This window comes from Pituophis catenifer, unplaced genomic scaffold (genome assembly GCF_029215685.1).
Source record: "Pituophis catenifer annectens isolate HBS135680 unplaced genomic scaffold, rPitCat1.0.hap2 SCAF_6, whole genome shotgun sequence".
Taxonomy (NCBI): Eukaryota; Metazoa; Chordata; class Lepidosauria; order Squamata; family Colubridae; genus Pituophis; species Pituophis catenifer.
In genome coordinates, this window is record NW_027256886.1 from 45447915 (window position 1) to 45460269 (window position 12355).

A 12355-nucleotide genomic window follows, 5' to 3' on the forward strand; every position below is an offset into this window, starting at 1 on the left:
TAGAAAAATGAAAATGGCTTTATACTGCTTAGGTGAATCTGCAAGGAATTATATCAAAGGAGAAAACTATAGAGTGATTTGTTTTTGTACAACTGAACCACTACAACTAATACTGATTTTTTTTTAAAAAAAGAAGTGTAATATGGAATGGATCCAGGGATTGCAAAAAGAAGAAATGGTGCTTTTGCTTTGGAAACTGCTACATGTGAGCTCCGGGAGAGCCTCATAGATGACAGATCACAACCTTATGTGTGACCTTGTCCAGAATCCTGATAGAGCAGGTATAGTATCTTAAAAACCTCTGCAAGAGCTTGTGTTGAGAAATGATCCAAAGCCTGAGAGAAGCATATTGACAGGTTTCTGTTCTTTTAAGCAAAACGATTGTTCTAAATGGATAAAAGCATTTCCATTTGCAGAAGAGGCTTTGTTCTTGGAGAAGGGGGGGTCCTGCATTCAACCTGATATTGCTTTTAGTGTGTTGAATTTGAGAATTGCAAAAATGCATTTACTTACGAACCTATCTAGTGGAACTGTGTGAGTTAGGTATGATAAATGTGCCAAATCCTACAGTCACCAAGGGAGTTATTTCCCAATCTGTCCCTGACATCAGAAACAATATTAAAAGTTTTTCTCTACTGGAGTTCCTCATTATGTTGAACATATTTTTCCAGATAGTCAAATTTAATAAGCGCATTAGACACATTTCAGTGCCAAGCTACAACTTCTGTTATTTGTCGTAACATTTCATGACTTTGATTTACTGTCACTATCTCTTCTGCAGTGTTTTATTTTCTGATTTTGGTTTTAAGATTTGCTTTTAGGGGAACATTTTGGGTACAAATTAGGAAGATGAACCGGAGGGGGAAAAAGTAGCTAAGATTTAATGTTATTGGGCTTGCATAATTTCTTCAGAGGGCAGGGAATTTCTGGGCCTGACTGAATCAATAAGTAGGGTGACTTTGTTGATATTCATTTCTTTTCCTATAGTCCAGATTGAGTTTCTAGTAAGTTACAATAAGAAATAATTGAGTTGTGATATTTTAAAAAAATTATATTTACTCTTCTTCTCATGTCTGCATCCATACAGTTGTGCCAAATGTTGACTAATATATTTCCTTGAAGTAAACAATCAGGCGGTGCATGCTTTGAAATTTTTAGCAAAAAGGGCATCAGATCCTGCATGATCAGATGGACCTTACCTCTCTCAGAGTTAGGAAAGCAACCCCACCTTTCCTTTTGGCTTCTGCATGAACGTGAAGGAGAAATGCTGCTATTTTAAGGAATCAATCTCCTAAAGATAATGTGACTTTAAAGCAGCCCCAATTGTTGGGCTATTTAATGAATAGCTGAGAGGTGGTTATGCTTTTATGTGCTTGGAAACATTTTCCTCAAAATCATTTTTAAAGAGTGCTCAGTCTAGTAAACATAGCCTTAGGCCTAATGTGAAAGCTCTCCACAATCTTCAACTCGGATTTCTAATAAGAGAAATATGCATGAGGATAAAAAGCCTGCTGTGTGAAATTTAACAGAAAACAAGAAAAGAAAAAGAAAATGGGGCTTTTGCCTCAGTTCTTGTTCTCTTGCATTTTACCCTTCATTGAATTTCAACTTATACTATCCTCAGTTTGCATATACAGTATGGTGTCTTAGAATTATAAGTGGTAAACTAGCACAACTGGATGGCATGAGCTGAAGACAATGTGCAAAGATGAGGAAATATTTTACTTTAAAATTAACTAAGAATGCTTTACTGAAAATGGCTGATTTGCCCTTTTGCAAACTAGTGTGCAGATTATACAGTATGTACAGGACCTACTTACTGATCTATTTTCATGAAAGTGTGTTAAACATCAATATATTGATTTCAGTGCTATCTACCCATCCTGTTAAGATCTGGCAGGAGAGACATGCTCCAGATCCCACCTGCTAAGGAGTCTTGGCTAGTAGCGCCCAGGAACAGAGCCTCATCTGTCATGGTGTCTACTCTCTGAAACATTTTTCCTCTGGAGCTTAGATTGGCCCAATGCCCATGCTTCTTGGCCTTCCCTAAGACTTGGCTCTGTACTTGAACGTGGGTGCCCAGGTTCATAATGGAGCCCAGCTCTTGCAATATTGAAGGTGATTGATGTTTTGAAATATTTTCTCTACTTTATGTATACTTTTTATCCTTTTTAATATTGTTAGCATCCCAGAGTCATGTACATGAGATGAGCAGCCATATAAATCTACTAAATGAATGAATAAATGAATAACACAATTAATATCTTCATCATGTAATTATTTATATCAGCTTGAAAATGCTTGGTTGAAGGTGAACATTCTGGAAAACCAAACCAAACCTCTTGATCAAATGTTGCTATTCCCCTTTTAACTAAAAAAGAGGAGCTTTCTACTACTTAGCATGGCAGATCTTGAAAATAAGGAGAAATTTCTGCATTAACACATTGTATACATTCATTTAATATTATTAGTCAAGACACACTGAAGAAATTCAGTTGAGGATTTACAGAAATAGCAACACAGTAAGAAAGATTTTATTATTTCAGTATAGGATAGGCAGGAACAGTAGTTTTTCACTTTTGATTCCAAGTTTCTACACATCTTTGTCATATATTTTCAGTGGTTTTAACTGTTTTTTCCTTTCTCCCATTGATTTCTTTTTTTTTTTTTTTTTTAAAACAAACTTTATTCATATTTAAAAGAAGACATTTAAAACAATTATAAGAAAAACTGAACAAGTTTTTCTTAATCAAACACACAAATTACAAGTACATATACTATACATATATAGTGCTCAATTTCATCTATCAACTACTTTCTAATGTTATATATACATATATATATATACACACAGTGACTATATTTCCTTCTATATCTCTCTGACAGTGCAGTTGTTTATTTACATTGATTTCTCCTAACTTTCATCTCTAGGCATTCCCTCTCTCTGACTTATCCACTGGTACCAGCTATTCCATATTTTAAAATAATTTGAATCTTCCTTATCCTGTAATTTTAGGGTTAATTTGTCCATCTCTGCGCATACATAGATTTTCTGTATTACTTCCTGATCAGTTGGCAAACGGTCAATTTTCCAGAGTTGTGCCAATGCTAATCTTGCCGCTGTTATAATATGGAGTATTAGGTATTTTATGTCCTTCCTAATATTTTTATTGATCATGCCGAGTAAAAAGACTTCAGGTGTTAATTCAATTTCGTGATTTGTTATTTCTATTATCCATGTTTTTATTTTGTTCCAATATTTTTTGATTTTTGGGCAAAGCCACCAAGCATGGTAAAAAGTTCCCTGTGCTTTTTTACATTTCCAGCAAACCGGGTTCACATTTGGATACATTTTTGCTAACCTTGCGGGTGGCAGATACCATCGGTACCACATTTTATAATGATTTTCTTTGTATGGTACCGATTTTGTCATTCTATAATTATCTTCCCAAGCTCTTTCCCAATCTTCTAATTGTATATTATGCCCTATGTTCCTCGCCCAGGCTACCATCTGCCCTTTGACCAACTCTTCTGCCAGATCGAATTCGAGTAAATATTTGTAAATTTTTGAGATTAGCTTCCCTTCTTTTGATTCTAATAATTTGTCTAATTGATTTTGTTTTAAATCTATTCCTTCTTTCTCTTGGTCTTTTCTGTATCTTACTTTTATTTGCGAGTAGGGCCACCAGTCTATTTCCATTCCTTGTTCTTTGAGCTCTTCCCTAGTTTTCAAATTCCCCTGAACATCCACTATTTCCCTATATTTTAGAATCTTTTGTTTTGATAATATGCTGGGGTGAGTTATTGCTTCTATAGACGATAGCCAACCAGGAATTTTCATGTAGTGTTTTTGTTTAATTTGTAGCCATGTGTTAATTAAGGATCTCCTGATTGTATGGTTATTAAAATGTTTATATATTTTATTTCCTGAACTCCATATAAAGGCGTGCCATCCTTTCATTAAATCATGCCCTTCTAAATTTAGCAATCTTTGATTATCTAAGGTTATCCAATCTTTAATCCATAATAAACTGGCAGCCTTGTAATATTTATCCCATGCCGGGAGTCCAAATCCACCTCTTCTTTTATCATCTTGTAGTATATTCAATTTTATTCTTGATTTCTTCCCTTCCCACACAAATTTTTTAGTTATTTTATCCAAATTATCAAAGAATTTCTTATCTAATTTTATTGGAATTGTTTGGAATAGATAAAGGAGTCTTGGCAGTATGTTTGATTTTATTGCTGCTATTTTCCCCAATAAAGACAGTTTTAGTTTCCCCCATTTTTCTAAATCTTCCTTTATTTTCTGGACTAAAGTATCATAATTGTCTTCTTTTATTGTTGTCGTTTTGGCCGTCAAATTTATCCCTAGGTATTTAATTTTTTTTACTGTCTGCAGACCGGATTCTTTTACTAATTTCTCTACTTGTTTTGTTGTCATATTTTTTGTTATCATTTTTGTCTTTTCTTTATTAATTTTTAAACCTGCTACCTTTCCAAATTTTTCAATCTCTTTTATTAATTTTGGGGTTGTTTCTAATGGGTTTTCTACGAAAAAAACAAGGTCGTCTGCAAATGCTTGGACCTTATAATCCTCTCTCTTGATCTTTAATCCTTGAATTTCTTTATTTGCTCTAATTCTGATTAATAAATTTTCCAATGTTAAAATGAATAGTAAAGGGGAAAGTGGACATCCCTGCCTTACTCCTTTATCTATTCCAAAGAATTTTGTTGGGTCACCATTCACCAAAACACATGCTTTCTGATTCTGATATATCGATGTTATCATTTTAGTGAATTTTTCTCCAAAATTCATACTTTTAATTTGTTGCTTCATAAATTGCCAGTTAACTTGGTCAAAAGCTTTTTGTGCATCCAGAAAGATCAGTGCTACCTGTCTCTCTGGATGCACCTCATAATATTCTAGAACATCCAATACTATTCTTAAATTGTTTTTTATCTGCCTTGTAGGCAGAAAACCATTTTGATCCTGGTGTATTTTATTTTGTAATATTATTTTCATCCTATTGGCAATTATGCTCATGAAAGTTTTATAATCAGTGTTCAACAAAGAAATCGGCCTATAATTTTTTATTAGTGTGGTATCTGTCCCCTCTTTAGATATTAAGGAAATGTATGCTTCTTTCCATGTGTTGGGTAGCTTTGCCTCCATTAGGGCCTCATTGTATATTTCTAACAGTATTCCATTTAATGAGTCTCCAAATGTCTTATAGAATTCTATTGGTAAACCGTCTGTCCCCGGGGTTTTATTATTTTTTTGCCTCTTCAGTGCCTCTTTTAGCTCCCCCATCGTAATCTCCTTATCTAATAATTCTCTTTCTTCCTCTGTTAGTATTTGCAATCCCTCCCCTTTTAAATAGTATTCAATTTCCTCCTCTGTTACTATATCCTTTTCATACAGTTTTTGATAATATTGGACTATTATGTCCTTTTTTTCCTCTAGGGCCCATTGAATCCTTCCCTCATCATCTCGTAATTTCTGAATTGTTCTTTTTTCTCTTTCCTTCCTCAGCTTGTACGCCAGCCATCTCCCTGGTTTGTTTGCGTTTTCAAAGTAATTTTGTCTTGTATATTTCAATGCTGTTACATATTTCCCCTGCTCTAATATGTTTAGGTTATGTTTTGCTGTTAACCAATTTAACCTTATTTTTTCATCCCCTGGGTTTCTTTGCAATTTACATTCCCAATTTTGAATTTCTTCTAATAATTTGTTATATTCTTTCTCTCTCTCTTTTCTCCGTTTTACATTATATGATATCGTGAGGCCTCTTATATATGCTTTAGTTGTATCCCATAGGTTTTGTAGGGAAGTGTGTTGCTTTGTGTTTTCCTTATAAAACCATTCTAACTCCTTTTCTATATAATTCTTATATTCTTTTTCTTGCAGAATCTGTGTGTTCATAGTCCATCTATTCTTCTTTCTCTGCTGACCTCTCCACTTCATCATTATCGGGTTGTGGTCAGCCCAATTATTTGGTAAAATCTCTACTTCTTCTATCTCCATTATTAACATCTTAGTTACCCAAATCATATCCAACCTTGACCATGATTTATGCGGATTCGAATAATATGTATAATTTCTTGCTTCAGGATTAAGGCATCTCCAGCTATCTACCATATCTAACTCTTCCACCATATCCATAAAGGTTTTAGGTAATACATTTTTTTTATTTTTGTTTTGTTGACCACACTCATAATCTTTTCTTACATCTAATATAGCATTAAAATCCCCAATCAGACAGACATTCTCCATTTTTTGTTCTATAATTTTCTCATGCACTTTTTTGTAGAATTCTAATTGTTGACTATTTGGGGCGTATATTACTACCAATAATATCTTTTTGAGCTCAAGATTTAGTTCTACCATGACTATCCTACCTTCTGTATCTACATACCTCATATTACTGTCTATTCCTTCTTTGATATATACCACCACTCCTCTTTTTTTTTCTTCTGCCAATGAAACGTATTCTTTACCTAATTTTTTATATTGTATATATTTGATATCCTGTTTTCTTATATGTACCTCCTGGAGGCACACAATATCTGATTTTTGTTTCAAAATTTTTTTGTAAGTTTGGTGTCGTTTGGATGGTGAATTGAGTCCATTAACATTTACAGATAGTATTTTTAAAGTCCGTTCCATTTTTTTTTTTTTTTTTTTTTATTGACTTTCCTGTTGTTTCTTCTTTATTTCTTCCTGTTCCTTTTTTTTGCCTCTTGTCTGTACTCCTTCCTCTTCCTGGGTCTCTCCTTCATCTGCTTTCCCTCCTTGTTGTGGTGTTCTTTCCCGATCTCTCTTCTGTTTTCCTTTGATATATCGTCCTTCCTCTTCTTTATTACCATTTGTTACTTCAGCCCCCATCATTTGGTCATATAATTCTTTTGCTTTACTGTGCGAATCCACCTTGATTTTCTTTCCCTGCCACGATACTAACATTCCTTCCGGGGTTATCCATTTGAATGGTATATATCTTCTGTTTAGTAACGTGGCCAGGAACCAATAATCTCTTCGCAAATCTCGTATTCTTTTAGGTACTTGCTTTAGGGTGATTATTTCTTTATTTCTATAGTACATCGGTTCGTCCTTTGTTATCTTATATACAATATCCCTCACCTTCCTTCTTACAAATCTTATGTGTACCTCCCGAGGGAGTTTGTTTTGTCGGGCGTAGTTGGTGTGGACTCGGTAGACTTCATCTAGTTCATTAATTATCTCGTCTTTTTCTCTCTGGAGTGCCTCTGCTATCATCTCAGCCATTACCATCGTCAAATCTTCCTCCCGGTCTTCCGCTACGTTCTGGAAACGCAAATAGAATGCTGCCTTCTCCATTTCTAATTGGGCCACAGTGTTCTCAAGTTCCTTATTTAATCCTGTCATTTTTGTATCTAATGCTTCTAATTTTTCTTCCGTCAATTCAGTTTTTTGTTCTATTTCTTTTATCCTTTGATCATTTTTTTGAATGATTTCTTGTATTAAGTCCATTTTTCCATCAATCTTTTGAATGTCATTCTTAACTTCTCTCTTTACCTCGTCCATATCTTTTCTAGATTGTTCATGGTTTCTTGTCATACACTCTTGCATTTTGACCATAGTTTCCTGAATTGTTATAAGCGTGGCCTGCATTGTTGGCATATTAGGTGTACTGGGTTGCTTGTCTGATGCAAACATTCCCTCCAAGGTTTTCTGTGTCACTGGGGAGGCCCCTGTTCCTGTTAAAAATGGTGTTGGCTTCTTAGCTGTTTTCAACGTGGTTGTGGTGGTGCTAGTCATTTCTTTCAAAATCTTGTATTGTTCTCCCAGTATTTTATCAACTTTCTCCCAAATCACCATCCAAATTCTATAATTTCTATAATTCTTTTCTTTTCTTTTCTCTTTTTCCCCCCTCCTTATAAAAGATCAATCCACTAACCCTTCTTTAAATGAATAGATTCTTTTAAATAATTAATTCTCTCTGTATGAAATTATATATAAATCAATTAAGAATGTGATGAGAATATAAATATAAATATAAATATAAATATGAATATAAATATAGCTACAAATATAAATATATATATAAATAAATATCTTATCTAGTTAAAAACTATACAATTGATCAATTCTTAGTATCTTAATATCTAATAATTAGTTATTCAATAAAATCCACTAACAGAAGATATTCTAATAATATCTACTGGTTAATATATAATATATATAATAATTAATTAATTAATAGTAATATGATATTCTAATAATAGTACTTCTAAATCTCTATGTATTGTAAATATTTTCTAAATTGATTAAATACACTCTATATTTCTTAATTAATTAATTCCAATAAATAGCATTAATAATAATTCATCTATACTTAAGAAAAGAAAATGATGATAAGCTAGAGCAGTGCTTTTCAATGTTTTTGTTGGGCTCGATATGTTTTCAATAAAGAAAAAAGAAAAAAAAAACCAGTTCTTTTACAACTCTTGAAGTCTTTTCCGGTTACAGTATGGCGGCCTCTATTCTGCACAGTCACTGTATATAATCCTTACTTTGCCAAGACTTTCTCACTCCTTCCGCTCAGGCAGCTAAAAACGGGGGTAAAAGAGAGTCCATTCTTCTTTTAATCTCCTCTATTTAAGTTCTTTCTCCTCACCTTCGTTTTGTCTATTGTAAAGTTTTTTAGACTTTCTTCACTGCTCCGTATTTTGCCCCTTCCTTTTTGCTCGCCTTTTCAGTTGCCGCCCGGTTACACTTTGAGATCTTCCTTCTTCACGCTGTCCCTCCGGAAAGAAAAGAAACTTTCTCCTCTGTTTTGCGCTGAAATTAGTAATCCAAATTAGTTCTGTTTCTGTTCAACCTCCGCAATTTTGCACTGTGCTCCCTCCTTTGCTCCCGATGGTCTCAATCGGCTCGTTTGGGTCTCTGGGCCGACTGTGCTCACCGCGCCAGCCGACTTCTTCCCGAACCTGGATTGAGGGCTCTTTACGGTACGGCGGGAGATCGCACCTCTCCTCGCCTCCCCCAAAGCTTCCCCTCTTTATTCCCGGTCTCTTCGGGACCGGTCTCCGTCAAAAACAGGCGCCAAAGCTCGGAAAATCGGCAACAGAGAGAGAGCTCTTCTCTTCTGTGCCGCCACGACTCTACGTCACCGCCGGAAGTCTCTCCCATTGATTTCATTTAACTAAAATATTAAGTAAATAATGGTCTGGACTTACAACATGGGGGAAAAGAAATTCCGGGGAAGCAGTAAATGATACAAAGTAAATCCCTCTTTCTCCTCCTTCTATTTTTTTCCATGGTACACTTCCCTGCCAGACAATTTGCAGCCGGATATGGTTGTTGGACAGGGATGGAAATTAGAGTTACTCCTTCATTTAATTTTCTCTTAAATTGCAAAGTGATTTACCATTGCATTCTTCTGCCATGAGTTTTAACCTTCCACGTCGAAGTTGGGCACATTGTCCCCATTCACCAAACTGTATCCTTCCTGGTGCAGAACAGAAGATAGATCAATTGCTACCTTATTTTCCATCCCTAGTCTGTTGTTATTAAATGCATAAAATGGTTAGTTGGATTAACCACTAAAGGCCACTTACCCACATTACTGTATCCAATGGTTCTGAAAAGTCCTGTGAAGCTATGCATAGTTACACAACAAGACTTTTGGCTCAGAATTGGCACAAATTTTGTGAAGTTTCATACTTCCGGCCTTGAGTAACAAGATTGGAAGCACTTTTCTCTCCATTTTTCCAGAATTGGATTGAAGGATGCCGGGCTTAGTAGAAGGGGTAAGAATTTCTCCAGGCAGGAGCGGATGTATCAGGAGATTCAACCTGACTGTGGCAACCTAGAATAAATCTATTTTATGGATAAAACTTTAAATTACTGTCATGAGACTTTAAATTACTGCCTCCCTGCCCATTTTGTACAAAGGATACTCCTCCCTATAAAATGGTTGTCTCATTATGTTTTACTTTGATGATAAATGAAGCAAGGGCCATCAAGCAAATTAATAGAGTTGCTGTATCTCCTAATTATTCTTACAGATGATAAAAATAGATAAGAATTGTGACAGAACTTGTTAGGGATAAGCAGTAGGTAAAGCTAGACTCCTTCCTTCCTTCCTTCCTTCCTTCCTTCCTTCCTTCCTTCCTTCCTTCCTTCCTTCCTTCCTTCCTTCCTTCCTTCCTTCCTTCCAGCTTGTTGCAGAGTGCTATGATTAGTCTAATTGTTTATCACAGTATGTCACTTTCATACCTTATAATTCCAATTAATTAAGGATCATGTTACTTTTTTGCCTTCTTTCTATTCTCAGCTTTTCACAAAGGGGAAACGATAGAGATTGAGGTAACTGATAAAAAAAAGTTCTAGGCAGAAAGAAAATATGCAAAAATAAGTTCTGGATTTATTTCTCCCCTAGAATAGCCTTAACCAACTGGAGCCACCAAAACACAAAGAGTTATAATGTTTAGTTGCTGTAACATGAATGGGTAGCATAGGATCTATTAGTACAAAATTTACCACTTTGGAGAATTTGAATGTTCAACACATTCAGAGGGCAACACCTAAAGATGCACAAACTAGATAATAACAATAGTTATTCACAATGTTCTCTAATGCAATTTATGCCTTTCAGATAAGAATGGATGGAATTTTCATCCATTGATATTAAGATATTCAGCTAGCCTTTGTAGATGCTTAGGATATGAAACTTCTTTTGCTATTCCTTTGCAAAATTATACACCAAGTAATAATGTTTCTAAAATTGAAAATTATTTCTCATAAACTAAAACTAGTAGGCATCCAATTGCATAAATCATAACCGGTAAATACATTTGTTTTAACATAGAGAAAACAAAGGAAAAAATTAAAAGAAAAAAGACAATGAGGAAAACATTATTCATGTATCAACAGCTTAATTTTAAACATAGCGTTAAACCTTGACCACCTAGAGCAATATTGATCAATTTTTCCATTATATTGATGAAAAACCACTTTGTAAGCAGAGAACAAACACATATCATCAATCTAAGATTGTAAATCTGGGTAGCCCTACCTTTCCATCACAGAAGTAATTTATTTTGCCAGCTCCATGTTTAGAAAACCCATTATTCTTCACGTAACAATTGATTTGAAAATTTTGTGATATTATTCAAAATGGCATTCACATCAATAAACCACGTTAGTCTTCCCCAAACCTTATTAATATATATTAAACTAATGATTGTGGGGCAATAACATATTCCTAAATCCTCCTTCAATCCCTTTACACTTTTAAGGATTATAAAACTGACAATCATTTTAATTTTTTGAAATGTTCAACAAACATAGAAAAATTAATTAATCTTATTGTATAATCAAAAGAAAGATAGTATTCTACAATCCACTTTTTGTTAATATGAGGTATTCCAACTCTTTACATCAATGGTCTTCCAAATAATTAATATTCACCCTAATATTACTTTTTAATTGATTGTAAAAAAATCAGTAGATTTGGAACAATATCAAGCAAATATTAATTAAAGATTTTAGACACTGCTAATTTATATATTCAGACATTTGGATTTTTTAATAATTGGACAATTTAAATTTCATGTTTTTTACATATTTAAAAAGTTTTCTTCGCCAATAGCTGCTGCGACTAAAGGAATTATTGTGATACTGCACAATTTTACATTATTGTAAATAATGAACTTATACTCAATCAGGTTCTGGAGCTTTTATCTAAAAGCAATAGAAAGAATGACATGTAAATGATAAATATATAATTAATTTAACAGTTGTGCAATTTATCTTACAGCTTTCATATTTGTGATTTTGCAAAAAATAAAACCACATGTGTATATTAAAAGATGGTGATTTCTAATTTGAATTGCTTGTTTCATTTCCTCTTATAATCTAAAGACTGATGATCATGAGTATGAACCAGCAGTCACTAGAAGTGGCATTTCTTTTTTTCTTTCACCTGTATTGTTTCTAGCACTTTTCCTTTTTTTTCCTATTTCCTCTTTATGTACTTTTCCTTGTTGACCTTTTAACTATCAAAAACTTTCAATAAAATTATATCTATATCTATATTCATATCAGCAGTGCTCAGGTCAGACAGAACTTTTGTGCAAATTTTGGGCAGGTATTGCATATTTTCAAGGCTGAGAAAAAACAGGTGAAAGACAAAGCTTAAAAGACTTATGACTTCAATTTTGTGTTTTAGCAGATCTAATATTCATGACTTGCAATCTTGTCTGCACTTGAAGACTTAATTAATCCACTTTGCATCATTAAAGTTTCTCCTGTTAAATAGTTATTGAATGCAGGACTTAGTTTCTTGAGAACCAACATTTATTGTTGTGA